The following is a 16,408-nucleotide window of genomic DNA, read 5'->3' as shown; positions in this document are numbered from 1 at the left end:
TACAAATTGTTCTTATTAAGATATCGCATGAAATATTGGAGGAGCCAACATATCAAAGGAGTTAACATTGGAGGAGCCATATCGGGAGTATTGCATGTAATATATGCCCAAGAAGTCCCGCAAAGAGGAAGATTCATCAGAAGGAGCAAAGAGGAACACACAGCGAGGAAAGAGCCAACAGAAACAACAATTTTCGGAAGAGCGGGGGTAGGAAAGTATGACTCAAGTCTCGCACTCGTGAAGTCCCGCAAATCGTCGTCTGCGATAAAGTTGTGTACCCGGTTGAGGATCCGGTTGAGTTATCAAAAGAAGCTTATTAGAATATTGCATCGCAAGTTATGAAAGGCTTGTCACATTGAATCCCCCGACTGCGATATAAGGTGCGGACCCGATCGCTCCATTATAAACCGCCCTATTGTAATATTGCATTTGCGTGGACCCGTTATATTATTGTGGACCCGTTACACCATTACAACATGATTTAATGTTATATCACATCCGCATTGGAAGTCATGTATTAAAAAGGAATGCCACTTGAAATCTGCGATTGTGATATATATATATATATATATATATATATATATATATATATATATATATATATATATATATATATATGGACCCACGGGACCATTACAATACGCTGTAATACAACATCGCATCCGCCACATTGCAAGTTTTTAAAGCTATTGTCACATTAAAACCCCAATTGCGATATAAGTATGTGGACCCGCTGCATCATTATATTACGTCCTAAAGAAATATAACATCCGTCGCATATTGCAAGTCTTGAAGAGATGTAACTATGGAAAACTGCCGATTGCGATACGGTTATGGACCCGACGGGTATATTAACTACTGTTTAAGATTGCATCGCATCCGCTCCATCGACAGTAGCAGAATCACTGTGTTATGTGTGAACTTCCGAAAAACTACGATTGCGATTAAGGTGATGATGTGGCTGGTGGGACCACCCATTATATGGTTTTGTTTTTTAACTATGTTGATATATGAAGATTGATGATGTTGATATCGGAGAAGAGAGTATGTTATGGGCACGACTTGTAAAAGACCTCCGGAGGCTGCGATTGTGATTAAAGGAATGATGCGGCATGTGGATCTCCAATATGGTTTTTAATATGCAACACTTTTGTAATTCGGCCTCTCTTCCGAATGAACACGTCCTTCGAGTATTGGTGAATTCAAAGAGACAGAGGAAGCCGAAGAGCGAGCCCAGAGGAAGTTGAAAGATCAAGCGAGTGAAAAGGAAGCGAGCGAAAAGGAAGCCAAATGTCAGGCGCATGAGGCATATATAACAGAGAACAAGGAAAGTTTATTGGTTGGTGAAATTGTAAGAAACAGAGGAAGCCGAAGGTCTGACAGACGTGGAAGAAGTAGGAGGACAAAAGTAAGTCATAGGTCCAACAGGGTTGGGAGCAGAGAATTACTGCCAAACAGATCCAGACAATTTACAGCAGAGGGTTGGAGCCCTTGGGGTTGGTGTCTCAGAACTAGAAGGATTGGTGTCTTGGGAGTTGGTGCTCCTAAATCCCAGGTTGGTGCCTTGACAAGACAGGGTTGGTGCTCTGGAGGTTGGAGCCTCACAAAAGTCCAAGTTGGTGCTTGGCAACTGGTTGAAGCTATATATATTATATATACATTGTACTTGATTTATTGAAAAGATTATATTAATAAAAGCATTCATTCCTGTTATTTATTTCTATGTTCTAAATATAAATGATTTAACTGAAAAATTAACAATTGAAAAGAAATACTGATTCACCCCCCCTCTCAGTATTTCCAACACTGTCTGCCCCCAACTCTGAAAGTCCATCCTATCCATGCCATAAAGAATACCAGAAAAAGGAACATTACAATGTTGCGGCATGTAACTTGACCTCCTTCATGCTCGACTCCTTGCTCTTTGTTCGGCTGTCCAAGAGACCTTAGAAAAATAAAGAAGAAACTTACTAGGTTGGTGATGAAAACAAAATGTCACATCATGTATTCATACTTGTCGAATGGGCTAAAATAAGCCAAGGGACACACCTTTTCACTTGGCTAGGCCAACTTGATTTCCTGAGCAGACTTGCACTCCAAAAATAAAATTTTAATTATAATTTTCTTAAGTCGACTTGGAGACCTCTTTGGCATGCGGGAATACTCCCATTGCTACAAAAAATCGACACTCCCTCTTAGCAAGGAAGGTATTCTCCTTAGCTGCAAACAAATTTCTCCTTAGCTGTAATTTCTCCTTGTTTAAAAAAAGTTCATGAGTTGGCTATGTTGATGTATGCACATCTATAGATCTCTCCATCATGGAGTAGGCAATGTGATTATCCTGGGCCATCTACCCCTTGCCAGTTCACCATGGCTCAACCTAAGTTCTTCATGGCTTCTCAGGTAAATATGTCAATCTCCTCTGGTCAAATCAACATATCCCAACCAAGTTCATTTGGTTTCTCAGGAGAGGATTTGCCCTTGGACCATTCACCCTTGGCCACATCTACATGGCCCAACCAAAGTCCTTTATGGCTTCTCAGGTGAATTTCATCTATCTCCTCTGGTCAAATCAACATGACCTTGCCATGTCCTTCTAGCTTCTTAGGAGAAGATCTGTCCAATCTTGTAGTTGTCCTGGGCCATTCACCCTTGGTCAAATCAACATGACCCAACCCAGTCCTTCTGTCTTCTCAGGTGAATGTATCCATGTCCCCTAGTGAAATTAACATGACCCAACCAAGTCATTCTGGCTTCTCAGGAGATGGTCCGCCTGATCCTGCAAAGACATCAACACTTCCCGTCAACGAGGGAGACCTTCTGTGTCACGCCAAGCTTGTCTTTGAAGTATACAAAATTTTCTCTAGACAGAGGCGTGGTGAGAATGTCCGCAATCTGCTCTTTGGTGGATATGTATTGGAGCTAAGTTGCTTCCTTTTGCACTGTTGAATGGTGTTGTCATTGATGCCAATGTTAGTTCTTGAATGCTCTTAATATTGTTTGGATTGCAGTGATTGAAGCTCCAAATCTCTAGAAGCCCCGGGAAACCGTAGAAGCCTCGCACTTGTTGAAGCTTTTGAAGATGAAGATCAATTGGGTTGGTCCTAAAATCACCATCATTGGATGCTCCTCGTCATACTGATTCCAATGGTATATCACACGCCTCGAGGCTCCTCATGGTTTGCAAAATATGCTCTTCGGAAGATGAAAGCTCCACCTAGTGGTTGAAAATCCCAAAGGGATATGATGTGGCATTACATTATTGGTTTATCTATGGCCCATTTCATTAAGGGAAGAAGGTTGCCTAAATGAAAGGGTAAAAACTATTTATTGGAGTCAAAAGGACATTTTATTAATATTTCCATACTCCAAATGGTCCAATGATTAGAAGGATTCCCATCAAAATTTTAAATTTTGAATTTAATGTAAAGGAAGGGTTTTGGCTCCAAAATATTTTGAAATTTAAAATTGATTTTTATTGTGGCTTCCCTCCAAAAGGCACAGGTCGGCTCCCTCCAAAAGGCACAGGTCGGCTGCATTATTTGTGACTCTTCAATCATTATAAATAGAGCTTTGTTTCTTCTCAAAATTGGGCGACTTGATTTGAAATTTCTTCTGTGGTTCTGAGGCCTTGCATAGTCCTGAACATTTGAAGTAGATAGGCCGAGTTTCAAATATGGTTTTTGGTTTAATTTGTTTATTTTGGGTATTGGCTTCACTGGTCTTAATTTATCTTTGCAGGCGGTCTTTGTTATTGCACAAATCTTTTTGTATGCTCAGCGGTACATACTACTCAAGAGATCTATTTTCTATGGCCAACTTTTTCCTTGGTTGGGATACGCTCTGATATTGTACTGAAAGGTTTTGTTGTGCATCAAGACCTATAGACCTTGTTGAGAAATCTAGGGGCAACAAGTGTAGGTGATTTCTCTTCTTTGATAGCTGCTAATGATGTATTTTTACTTTACTTGATTAACATCTTCCTTTCTTTGTTATTATTAGTAGTGTTCTGTATCATCAAATAGCTACCAAAAACATAATGAGACAAAGGACACAAAATATAGGCAATCAGCGAGGGCCAAAACCTCTCTTCAACTGAGAGGAAAACCCACAAGAATTGACGAATAGACCTTCAATTGACGAATTCCAAAACCTTTTGACCCTTGACCAAGACCCCTCCAAGACCAAGTCAAAGCTTTTCCTTGATGAACTTCTCTTGCTTCAAGTCAACATTGGTCAAACTTGTTCCACAAGTTTTGATTTCAGCCCTAGCTCAAAATTTCGACTTGCTGTTGCAGACTTACAATTTCAGCTTCTTCTACAGAAACCCTAGGTCACACATGTGGCTTGAAAATGGAAAAATTTGCCTCCTTTCTTCTTCGCTTGACTTGACTTCCCTTTTTTGACAATGCAGCTTGCTAGAGAGACCTTTCTTGACCCAAAACTCGGCCCTTGATGATGACTGCAATTTTGTATTTGTTGCCGCAGAAGGATGCCGTAATCCACTTCGCACGTGTGAGAAGAATACCCAAAAACAATCACAAAAACTCAATTTTCTTCTCTTCCTTTTGTCCTCCTCTAGCTCACACTTCTCCTCTTCCTTGATTGAACTTGAGTGTGTTGTGTGTGTCCTTAAATGAGGTCGAGTGCCCTATATATAGACTTCCAATCACTTCAAATTAGGCTGACTTGTCATTGTCTCTAGACTGACTTGTTCATTGCATCATGACTTGGTCTTGGACGGTCTTCTGACTCTAATTTTGACTCAAATAATTTTCTTTACAATATGTAACATGCCCAAGAAGAGTCTTTCATGCATGACAATGAATCTTTTGACTTGTAGACTCAATGACAAGCCCTAGAAGCTCTCAATGGGAGCTTGACCTATAAAAATAAATTTCCTTGAGCATGAAACCCATGCCTCAAGAACAACAATAATAAATTTATTTTTCTCACTACATCAAATACATAGAATCATGATTACATATGTCATTATGAAGACCGAACCTAGTTACATATGTCAACACTTCCTCTTATCTAGGGAGGTATTCATAACCCATACAAGGTACTTGGACATTCTTAATCTGAAGAATTCTCATAAGAAGAGTCAGATTGGTAACCCATCTGTTTAGCATCATACCAACTAGCATTGTTACATAGTGAGGCCTTGACTAACAACTCTATCTCTCCACAAGATCATACCACAATGATGGCAAGACCAATGACTCATAGACACCATCATCATTGTCTCTCAAGGCACATACCCCACTCGGGTGTTTACAAGGTATGTCCTCTCAAGACTATTCTTATCTTGGATTCCCAGTCCTCAAAGAATATCGGTCCTCTACGACTACTCTTATCTTGGATGCCCTACCTCATCCTCAAAGAGTATCGGATGCCATATGCTTACCCAATCCTCCATTCTTTCTTCCAAAGTGAAGACAAGAATGACGTGTCTACCTCTCCCTCTCAACTAGGGAGGATATACCAAATCCATCACTTTCCTTCACGAACCATATCAATCATGTCATCCTTCTCTTCATCGGAAAGTGATCTTCTAATCCACACCTGGCTTTCCTTAATTGAACTACCTCTTCCAAGTCATGTTTCCTTTAGGATCTTTCATCCAACCACATGAGTGCGTAGTTGTAGGTGACATCTACAACTCTCTTCCGATAACCTTGTATCAACCCATCCAGATGTTGTTCAAAAATCAAGAATGAACATCAAATCAAAGTTACCTTTTGTGATGGCCTTTTATCATGACATCTTGCTTGCAACATCAACATCCTGCACATTCATAAGCACATCTCCAAGACTTTCAATGTCAAGGGTCTCTTTTCTTTACAGAGCTTATCAGGGTCTTCATGCCTTCTCTATGGAGATGTCATGGCCAATTCTTCTAGTCATCGGGTGTTGATTTCCTTTTCTATGTGACCATAGTTGCATCTTTTCACGATCTCTTCTTTCTTTCTTCACATAATGTTTCTCAGGAACTTCCATCCATAGGTCCTTTATCTTTGTCAACCACCTCATATTCCATATGAAGACATATTATGCTGATTTCTTCTAATCAATATGTGAACCATGCCTTCGTGCATCTTTTCAAAGGAAGAAATCCCTTTACTTCGACCATGCTCATGAGGTAGAGAACTTACCCATGTTATCTGCAACTATATGATGACATGAATTATTTTATCAAACATATGCTTACATACCTCTTTTCTTCTTTTGGTCGTCTATGCTTCCTTCAACAACTTCCTTTCTTTGATTGAGAGTGCTTCAACCATCTTAAGATGCTGCGTTCCTTTGTCATCATATCATCATTCTTCCAAACAATGAATCCCATACAAGGTAGAATTTTCAGCGAGACACTTGCTTCTTTCAAGAGGTGAACCTTCTAATGAAGATTCTAACGAAGGATCCTGATTATCCTCATCCTGCAAATGCTCCTTCCTAATGATGATGATGTATGATGAATTTCATGTTCGATGAATTACTCCCATAAGTACAACTTGTGCTTTTAATGAGGTTACCAAGAGCTACTTCCTTACTATGATGACTGCTACAACCATGTAGACTTTTACCTTAGCTATATTTCAAGATTCTTGTACTGATGTCATGAGCTCTTGCTTCAATCATTTGCTCTTATGACGCCATCCCCTAAATGATGCATCCTATCATGCTTATAATGTTTCTTACCATGATAGCTATATTTTACAAAAATTGAAAAGAACTGGGTGGAGGAGATTATCTCTATCATAGTAGAGATCTTATATTTACTCCTTTGATTTCTTCTTTTCGACTTCTTCCACTTCTTTAGTGATACGGGCTTCTTCCCTTCCTCTTTTGTTGTTGTCCTTCTTATAGTGCCCATATTCATGATAGCCATAACAATAGATTTTCAACATATTCTTTTTGTTGTTTTTCCGAGGACCAAACTTTCCAATTTTTCCTTTCTTCCTAGCCATGGCAGCAAATGCTTGAGCTTGCTCATTTGATCCTACATTTCTTTTTGCCTTCAGTTTGGTTTCTTCAATTTTACACAATGGCCAAAGTTCATTGAATGGGGTAGCTTCCTTCTTTCCATAGATGCTTGATGTAAAGTTGCCCCATTTCTCTGGTAGTGCATTGAGCACTATGGTGGTCATTTCCTTATTAGACATTATTTCTCCAAACTCTTGTACTTGTTCTCTTATTTCTGACACCCTCATAAAGTATGAGGCTATTCCATCTTCCTTTGATAACTTCATCTTGTCGAGTTCTTGTCTCAATGATATCACCTCTCTGACAGTACTTGCAAATAATAATTCTTCTAGCTTCTCTTATATTGCTTTTGATGTCTCCAACTTTGATACATAGGGCATGAGGGGAATTTTGATGGATTCTATAAGGATCATCTGAGCCCTTACTTCCCCTTTCATGTACTTTGCAAGAGCTTGAGATTCTTCCTTGGAGGCTTAGTGATTGAACCCTTAACATGATCAATGACTTCGTTTTCTATGAGGATCAAATCTGTCCTCTCCTTCCATGCAAGAAAGTTTGATGACCCAACCAATTTGTTGCTTTCCTTGCAAAATGAAGTCATTTTGATAGATTCAGATGTGGACATAAAGATACTTACTTGTAAAGATACTCCTTGATGACAATATCTTCAACTTGTTGCCTTTTTGATTTTGATGATGATGATGATGATAGAAGATGTCCTCTTGATGAAGGTGTCTTCATTTAAAAGTGATCCTTCAAAGAGAGGGAGACCACCTTGGTTCCTTGATGCCTTCTCCTTGTTTTCTTTGATGTAGAGGCTTCAAGATGCTCCAATTTGTAGTCCTTCTTTCTTTGAGTAGAGGTAGAGTCTTTGAGGTTTCCTTCTCTTGAGGTGACGATTGTGCGAGGTTCCCAAGAATGTTTCAAGTGTAGAGTCCATCTTTGAACGAACTAGGGTGTTGAGGTCTTCTTTAGTAATTTCCTTCAAGATGATGATGTAATCCTTGTCCGTGTATTGCCTTTGAGATGAGTGGACCTTCTTGATGGTTGTTGCTCCTGATGATCTTTTAGTGTTTCGGCCCTTGAATGTCCTTCTTTAAGCTGCCTTTCCTTGTCACCTTAGATCTGATTCCATGTTGACAAATCTAGGGGCAACAAGTGTAGGTGATTTCTCTTCTTTGATCTTGTGATGTATTTTTACTTTACTTGATTAACTTCTTCTTTTCTTTGTTATTATTAATGTTAGATCATCAAACAACTACCAAAAACATAATGAGACAAAGGACATAGGATATAGGCAATTAGCCAGGGCCAAAACCTCTCTTCAACTGAGAGGAAAACCCACAAGAATTCTTCTCTTCTTATAAACCTCCAATTGACGAATTCCAAGACCTTTTGACCCTTCACCAAGACCCCTCCAAGACCAAGTCAAAGCTTTTCGTTGATGAACTTTTCTTCCTTCAAGTCAACGCTAGTCAAACTTGTTTCACAACTTCAGATTTCAGCCCTAGCTCAGACTTTTGACTCGCTGTTGCAGACCTGCAATTTTGACTTCTTCTGTAGAAACCCTAGGTCACACGCTTGGCTTGAAAATGGACAAATTTGCCTCCTTTCTTCTTTGCTTGACTTGACTTCCCTTCTTTCACAATTCGGCTTGCTAGAGAGACCTTTCTTGGCCCATAACTCGACCCTTGATGATGGCAGCAATTTTGTATTTGCTGTTGTAGAAGGATGCCCTAATCCACTTTGCACGTGTGAGAAGAATACCCAAAAACAGTCATAGAAACTCGATTTTCTTCTCTTCCTTTTGTCCTCCTCTTCCTCGCACTTCTCTTCCTTGATTGAACTTGAGTGTGTTGTGTGTGTCCTTGAATGAGGTCGAGTGCCCTATATATAGGCTTCTAGTCACTTCAAATTAGGCCGACTGGTTCATTGCATCATGACTTGGTCTTTTAGGGTCTTTTGACTTTAATTTTGACTCAAATAATTTTCTTTACAATATGTAACATGCCTAAGAAGGGTCTTTCATACATGACAATGACTCTTTTGACTTGTAGACTCAATGACAAGCCCTAGAAGCTCTCAATGGGAGCTTAACCTATAAAAATAAATTTCCATGAGCATGAAACCCATGCCTCAAGAACAACAATAATAAATTTATTTTTCTCCTTACATCAAATACATAAAATCATGATTACATATGTCATTATGAAGACCAAACCTAGTTACATATCTCAACGCACCTGAAATCTGAAGCTAGTCCCCTTGATTATACTTGTTACTCAACATTGTTTTATCCTTGGATTTGTTGATAAGCACTAAACTGGTTTCATATTTTTGCACTTCCTCAGGAATTGTCACAGATTCTAGAATTGAGCCTTGATCAATCCCTACCTAAGCTGCTTGAATTACTCCATCATTGTATAGCCCATTCACTGAGAGACTAATGTGATCTCTGATAGCGAAGGCATTGTGGAGGATTGTTAATTGAATTGATCTTAGGTAATAACACTGACCTGTGCGCATTAGGCCTTTTATACACAGAAGTGATCCTTGAAACTTCGTGCCCTATTCATAGACCGGAAGCCAGTTTGTATTGTCCTAACTTATTTGGATCTGGGTTATTACTTTGAAGATTCACTTGAGAATAAATCTTGGACAAATTTTGATCCGATCTGCTTGGCACTTGCTTTCCTTAGATTCAAGGTGGTCAATGTTGTGGCTTCAAGGTCTTGAAGTGCCATCATGTTGGGCTAGACATCCTCATCAAAGTGCTAGAGAATTGTCATGCCCTTCCTTAAGGGACAACAAATATGCCTGGGAAGCAACATCTGAAACAGACCCTCAAAATCAAGTGACGTCATCATCATAGGTACATTAATCATAAGCGTATCATAGTGGACCATACCTAATGCAAAGGGTACAAGAGTACTTCATACAAGCATTGTCTTCAAATGTCTTTCTAGCTGATGTTTTGTAAACAAATTACAATACTTAGGTACGGGAGGGTCATCTAAAGGCCCTTTTAGGTGCTTGCAACCCTAAGGGGAGGGATAGTTCATAGGTTGACCCATCAATCAATAGGTGCATGTAAGAAGTGGACATGGAAGGGGATACCTCCATGGAAGATGTCACAATCTTGGTACTAGCTTTTGGAGTTTCAACATCTTGAGTGTAATGATTTGAAGAGGGAGCAATCATGGGACATGAGTTACCCCATTCCTTCCACCTATCTTTATCACCCCTTTTGTGCACCTTTTTCTTCAATGATTTTTTCTTTTCTTTTCATGCATAGCTTGGGTTACAAACTCATTTGATGCATGTAGAGCTCAGGTTAGGATTTTGTTCCACGCACTATAAATTTGTCCCAACCATCATTTGCATTTTAACATTCCCTTTCTTGTGTGTTTATGTATGCTTTTAACTTTCTTTCAGCTGCATCAAGCTCTTAAAGGAAATTCTTTTTAGGCCCTTGCTAAAAAATGAAGATAAAAAGGAGCCATTACTAGTGACAAATAGCAATCAACTTGAAGAATGGAGGTGGATGTAAGGGATATGGGGAAAGTTGTAATTATGGATTTGTCATGGGCACGCTACATCAAATAGTGCCTCCTATTCATACCCCTACTTAACAGTGGAAAGAAAGGCCTCAAAGAAGGTTACATTGGACTAGGGGCAAGGGATAACCACCAAGGTGAAGTATGGGAACATGGATACAATCAAGAGCAGTCAATCATCCAACTCAACTTATGATCCATGCTAGAATGCCCTTAACATTAAATGAAAGCACATGATTGCAAAAATGGTTAGTGTACCTTATAACATATGACACAAGTTCATTCAAGAAGTAAGCTAGATGATGAAAAGCACTGACCGTAGCATTTTTGGAGGGATTTGAGGCATAGCTATCTATAGATCATCATTGGGCTGCTGGTTTGCAAGCTGAACAAACAGGATAATTTTTCTCCTAGGGGTTACCCACTTGAGTGGGTAATATGGACAACTATCTATATTTCAAATTATGAGGTGTTTGGGCACAAGGTCAATTGGCTTTGTAAGAACTGGGTGCAATTTTGTGTGAATTAAGCCTATCTCCTTTGGCTATAGTCATCAAACTGGGTGACAATTCCAAAGGAATGACATGAACTTGTGATGTGCTGGGGTAGATGGTGGGTTGTGGAAGATAAAGTGAATTGATTGCCTTGAGGGAGTGTCACTGATGTCAAATGTCATTTATTGAGTGTGACATGCTTTTCCTATAGAAGGTTTGAGGCAATCATTTTTCTTGTTCCTAACAATGTAGGGTTACTTAACTAAGCACAAAGACTTATCCATTGCTTTCCTTTGATATTTGAGTAGGATTGCACCTATCTTTGCATCCATATTTGTTGCTTGACTGTTCCTTGCCTGTCCTTGTATTGTCTGGTAATTCTCTCAAGGGGGAGGTTTGTTACAACCATAAAGTGCTTGTTGCTATGAGGTGGAGTGTAAAGTGATACAGGACTTTGGGATCCTCTGTTCTGGGCTTGTCCTTGTGTTGTCTTGTGCTGCTTAAAGGGAAGGGGAAGCGTTGTCACAATGATAAAGTGCTCTTTTCTATGAGATGGAATGTAAAGCGACATGGGAGCCTTTGTTCTACAGGGGTGGATTATTCTTCTGTTCTAGTTATGTCCTTTGATGGTGTTCTAAGTTTCTAACTTTTGTATGTGGCAGAATTTTGGAGGGGTCTGCAATGGGAAGCTTAGAAGCTGGCCACATATTTTCCTCAACGTTTTTAGACCGTTCACTGCACATAGAATGCATGCCATGGATGTCACATACACTAAGAAATTCTGTAGGCATGCACAACATACTAGCATTTACCGTCAATTGTTTTTACTTTGTGCTTATGTTTTAAATGTTCAAAGGTCGAAGCACCAACAAGGTTCTGAATAGTGGAATGTTAACTCTGTTCAATTCTGAGATTTTTTTTTGTTGACTAGCTGATTTGGGAAAATGTCTCCATTATTGTAATTTTGAAGAATGCATATATTGTTTTTCCTCACTAATCTACAATTGGCAAGCTTGCTCATTTCTACTATTACTTTACTCCAGTGATGCGGGGGAGCGCCCCCCCCCCCCTTCGAACCCGCTCCCGAAGCGTGCTCCGGGCGGGAGCGGCTCGGGAGCGGGTTGGGAGCGCGCTCCCCAAATCGCTCCTGGACGGGAGCGATTTTCGGGAGCGCGCTCCCGTAAAAAAATTTGCGCTCCCTGGTCTGTGAGGGAGCGCTTCAGGGAGCGATCGCTCCCGCGCTCCCGGAGCGCTTTTTAATGCCCGGGAGCGATCGGGGAGCGATCGCTCCCTGATCGCTCCCGGGCATTAAAAAACGCTCCGGGAGCGAATTTTAAAAATTCGGGAGCGATTCGGCGGAAAAAAATTCCGCGGACCCGAAAAAAACAAAAAATTTAACTTATTTTTTTGGATTTATAAGCCCAATGGGCCAAAACAAAATCATTTCAATGAGATTGAGCTTGAGTTTGAGAGCAAAGGAGCAAGGAGCAAGAGCTGAGGAGCAAGGAGCCAGAGCTGAGGAGCGAGGAGCAAGTGCCAAGGAGCGAGGAGCAAGCTTGCAGAGGTAAGTAACTTAATCATTTAGTTAGTTTAGCTGGTTAGGTGGTTAGTTTGGTTAGTTTAATTTACCTGTTTGAGTTTAAAGATCATTAATTTAAATTAAATTAATAAATTAAATGAATTAATCCCAATAAACTAAATTAATTTGCAGATTCAAGACTCAAACCCTACAAACATCAAACACGATGGACCTGGGGATTTTTATTGGCATTTTCCTCTTCCTGGTCCCTTTTCTGGTTATTATGGTGGTGGAGAGTAGGAAACGGAGGGGGCCTGAAACTGAAGAGGTGGATGAAGAAGCCGGAGGAAGTCAAATAGGTGAAAACCCCAGTGAGGAGGATGTGGAGGAGGGTGAACATGAGGGTCAAAAAACTAAACAAGACCAAACTCCATTATGGAAATATGTTCAGAGGCCTGAAGCAGGGAGAGGGGGTGGAACCACTAAATTTCATTGCCCCCATTGCAATTCTGATTTCACAGGCTCATACACCCGTTTGAGAAGACACCTTTGCAGGAAAAGGGCATGGGATGGAGAGAAACAAATAGGAATTAGAACTTGCGACAAGGTGTCAACAGAAGATAGAGCCAAATACATAAAGGAAGAGGAGGACGCCCAATACAAAGCAAAAAGATCAAGGGGTTTCTTTGAAAGCTCACAAAGAACTCCTTCAGCATCCTCCCAAGGCAGTGGATATGGACATGGAGGCTCAGGGTCATCATCTTTACGCCGTAGAACCATATCAGATTTCCTTGATGAGGGGTGTAGGAATGATGTGGATTCAAAAATTTACAGGTTCCTCTATGCAAATGGGATACCATTCAATGTTCTACGCTCACCTTATTGGCACGAAATGGTTTCTGCCATAAATGATGCCCCTAAAGGATACAAGAGCCCTGGGTATGACAAGGCAAGAACAGTTGGCCTTGATCATGAAAAAGCAAAAATATCACATTCTTTGAATAAAATGACAAGTTCTTGGACTGACAATGGGGTGTCCATTGTATCTGATGGATGGACAAATGTAAAAGGCAAGCCATTGATAAGTGTTCTCGCTGTGTCCCGAAGTGGTCCCATTTTTCTAGCTGCACATGATTACTCAGACAAGTTCAAGACCGCTATCAACATTGCAGAAGCATTGCTTGAAACAATTGAGCGTATTGGCCCATACAATGTCATCCAAGTCATCACTGATAATGCTCCTAATTGTAAGGCAGCGGGAGCAATTATTGAGGATAGATACCCGAACATATTTTGGTCTGGATGTTTGGTTCACACATTGAACCTTCTGTTGCATGATATTGTCAAAAACAAAAATGAACAATACCAATGGATTGGTGATTTGTACAAGAAAGGAAAAAAAATGATAAAATTTATTACAAATCATAGCAATACCCATGGCCTTTTCCGCAGTCACTCGAGATTGGAGTTGCTGAAGATTGCGAGGACTAGATTTGGTAGCTATTACCTCACCTTCAGGCGCCTTTTGAAGGTAAGAGAGGGTTTAGCTAGCATGGTATCAAGTCCAAATTGGCAGGTGTTAAAGGAAAGGGCTACAAATGTAGCTGACATTGCAGGTTTTGAAACGGTGGAGGAGGCCGCTCTTGATGGGCAGTTTGGACAACTGTGAGACAGGTATTGGATTTCACCAAGCCAATTTATAACATGATTCGGTTTGCAGATACAGACAAACCAGTGATTGGTGAGGTGTATGAGCAAATGGATACCATGTTGGGGGAAATAAAAGACATTGTTAATAACAGAGATCCCGACTTGTACAATCTGATTCACGATTGTGTGTGTCAACGGTGGAAAAGGCTTAACCTTCCACTACATTGCTTGGCGTATATCCTTACGCCAAAATACTACTCAGATTCTTGGTTGGGCAAACCTGCAGCAGGGGTGGTGTTAGGACCAAACCCCATTTAGATCGAGAGGTAACTAAAGGATATCTGGATGCATTAGAAAAGTTGGTGCCTGACAGGGAGGAATGTGCAGCTGTGCGCCTTGAAATAGGCAGATACTTCACTGGCAGTGGTTTGTATGGTAACTTTCATGCAATGGACGACAAAGATAAATTTGATTCTCTCACATGGTGGGAAACATATGGCGGCGACGGACTTTTGCGAAAATTGGCATTGAAAGTTCTTGCACAGGTTGTAAATTCTTCTTCTGCAGAGAGGTGTTGGAGCACCTACAGTTATATACATAATGTGAAAAGAAACAGGCTCAACGAAAACCGAGCAGAAAGCTTGGTTTATGTGCACTACAATTTGAGGTTGTTGAGCCATTACTGTGATCGGGCTAATGAAGATCCCACATATAAAATTTGGGACAATCACCCTGAGGACGACAATTTGGAAGATGGCATTGTACATATGGAAGAACTAGAAGATGAGCTTGTACGGGATGAAGCTGAAGCAGCTGCAGCAGCCATGCCACCTCCACCTCCACCATCCAGTTCTCGGGGCCCGAGTCTTGTTCCATTGCTGTCGCCACCTCCATCGACACCCTCGCGTGGAGGCTCTAGTTCTGGTCGTCGGTCTGGGCGGGAGACTCCTAGAAGACCGCCAAGACCTACTTATACTCCTGGAGACTCTCGTGGCAAGGGCCACTTGTAGATTTACAGTTTACTTGTCTTTTTTAGTTTCTATTAGACTTGTGACTTGTCACTTTAGTTTTCATAACTGTTCAGTGTTGAGTTTTGAGTCCTTGACTCTTGACTCTTGACTCTTTCATATCATTATGACATTATGATATTTTTTGTAAACATTATATCACTGGTGACTGTGACAATGAAAATTTGAAGTTTGAAGTTGGGCCTTGGCAATTATAACTCATTGGTAATGATTGTGAATTATGAATATGATGCTTTGTGAAAGACTAAAGTTGTTTCATTTCATCTCATTATTCATGTTTCATTTTATAAATTTTTAACATTTCATATCATGTTAACAGTTAGAAGTTAGGACTTAGAAATATCTTCGATATTACTTCTTGTAATGGTTAAACTTGGCTTACAAGTACAACTTGTTACTTTGGTGATCAATGATGATAAATGTTATTGAATTGAATGTTATTTTAATTTATTATTTTACTAAGGTTGATGACGATTATAATTTCTAGGTGATTGATGTGATATGGTTCAATGATCAATTTATGTTTTTTTATGTTTTTTATGTCTATTTCATCATTCTACATGTTTTTGTTGACATATATGTATCAAAAATTAAAAAATATAAAAAATATATATATTTTTAAAAAATCGCTCCCCGATTCGCTCCCAAACCGGGAGCTTCTGAAAATGGTCGCTCCCGCTCCCGCTTCCGCTCCCGCTCCCCGCTCCCGCTCCCGCTCCCAAGTAACACTGCTTTACTCCATTTTTACAACCTTCTTCAAATTAATCTTAAGCCTTGAATGTTGCATTTCCAATTCATTATATTAATTTGTTGATATTTCAATATTTATTTGCAATTGAAATCTTGACTGGGCAATTGTAGTTAGGATTTGGTGGCAGTAGCCACTAAAAGGCTTTTATTTTCGTAGCATGCAGGAAAAATTGTTGATGGGGGATCAAAAGAGTTGAATTGTGAAAATTCCATGTTGTTGTAAATATTCTGGTGGATGGCTCTTGTAAATTGATAGTATTTATTGTAATTTTAGGTTCCATCCCAATTTTTAGCTTTTAAATTGGAGTTTCCTCCACTAACTGGTTTCTTTTTTTGAAATGTTAAGTTGAATTGCTCATTGTTCTTTCATCTGCATTATAATGATTAAATATGCAAATTGCCACTATTTGGAAATATCTTGGA

At 39.9% G+C, this 16,408-nt stretch overlaps 1 protein-coding gene across 2 annotated transcripts in view; it reads left to right on the top strand.

The window, feature by feature from the left end:
• Positions 1-16,408, top strand: part of LOC149186349 (S-adenosyl-L-methionine-dependent methyltransferases superfamily protein) — a 242,152-nt gene that overhangs the window by 45,340 nt on the left and 180,404 nt on the right. The window lies entirely within an intron of this gene.

Source organism: Pinus tabuliformis, chromosome 3_1, assembly GCF_031772625.1.
Source record: "Pinus tabuliformis cultivar Carrire ecotype Pingquan chromosome 3_1, CPIR1, whole genome shotgun sequence".
Lineage (NCBI taxonomy): Eukaryota > Viridiplantae > Streptophyta > Pinopsida > Pinales > Pinaceae > Pinus > Pinus tabuliformis.
This window is presented reverse-complemented; position numbering and strand designations above follow the sequence as displayed.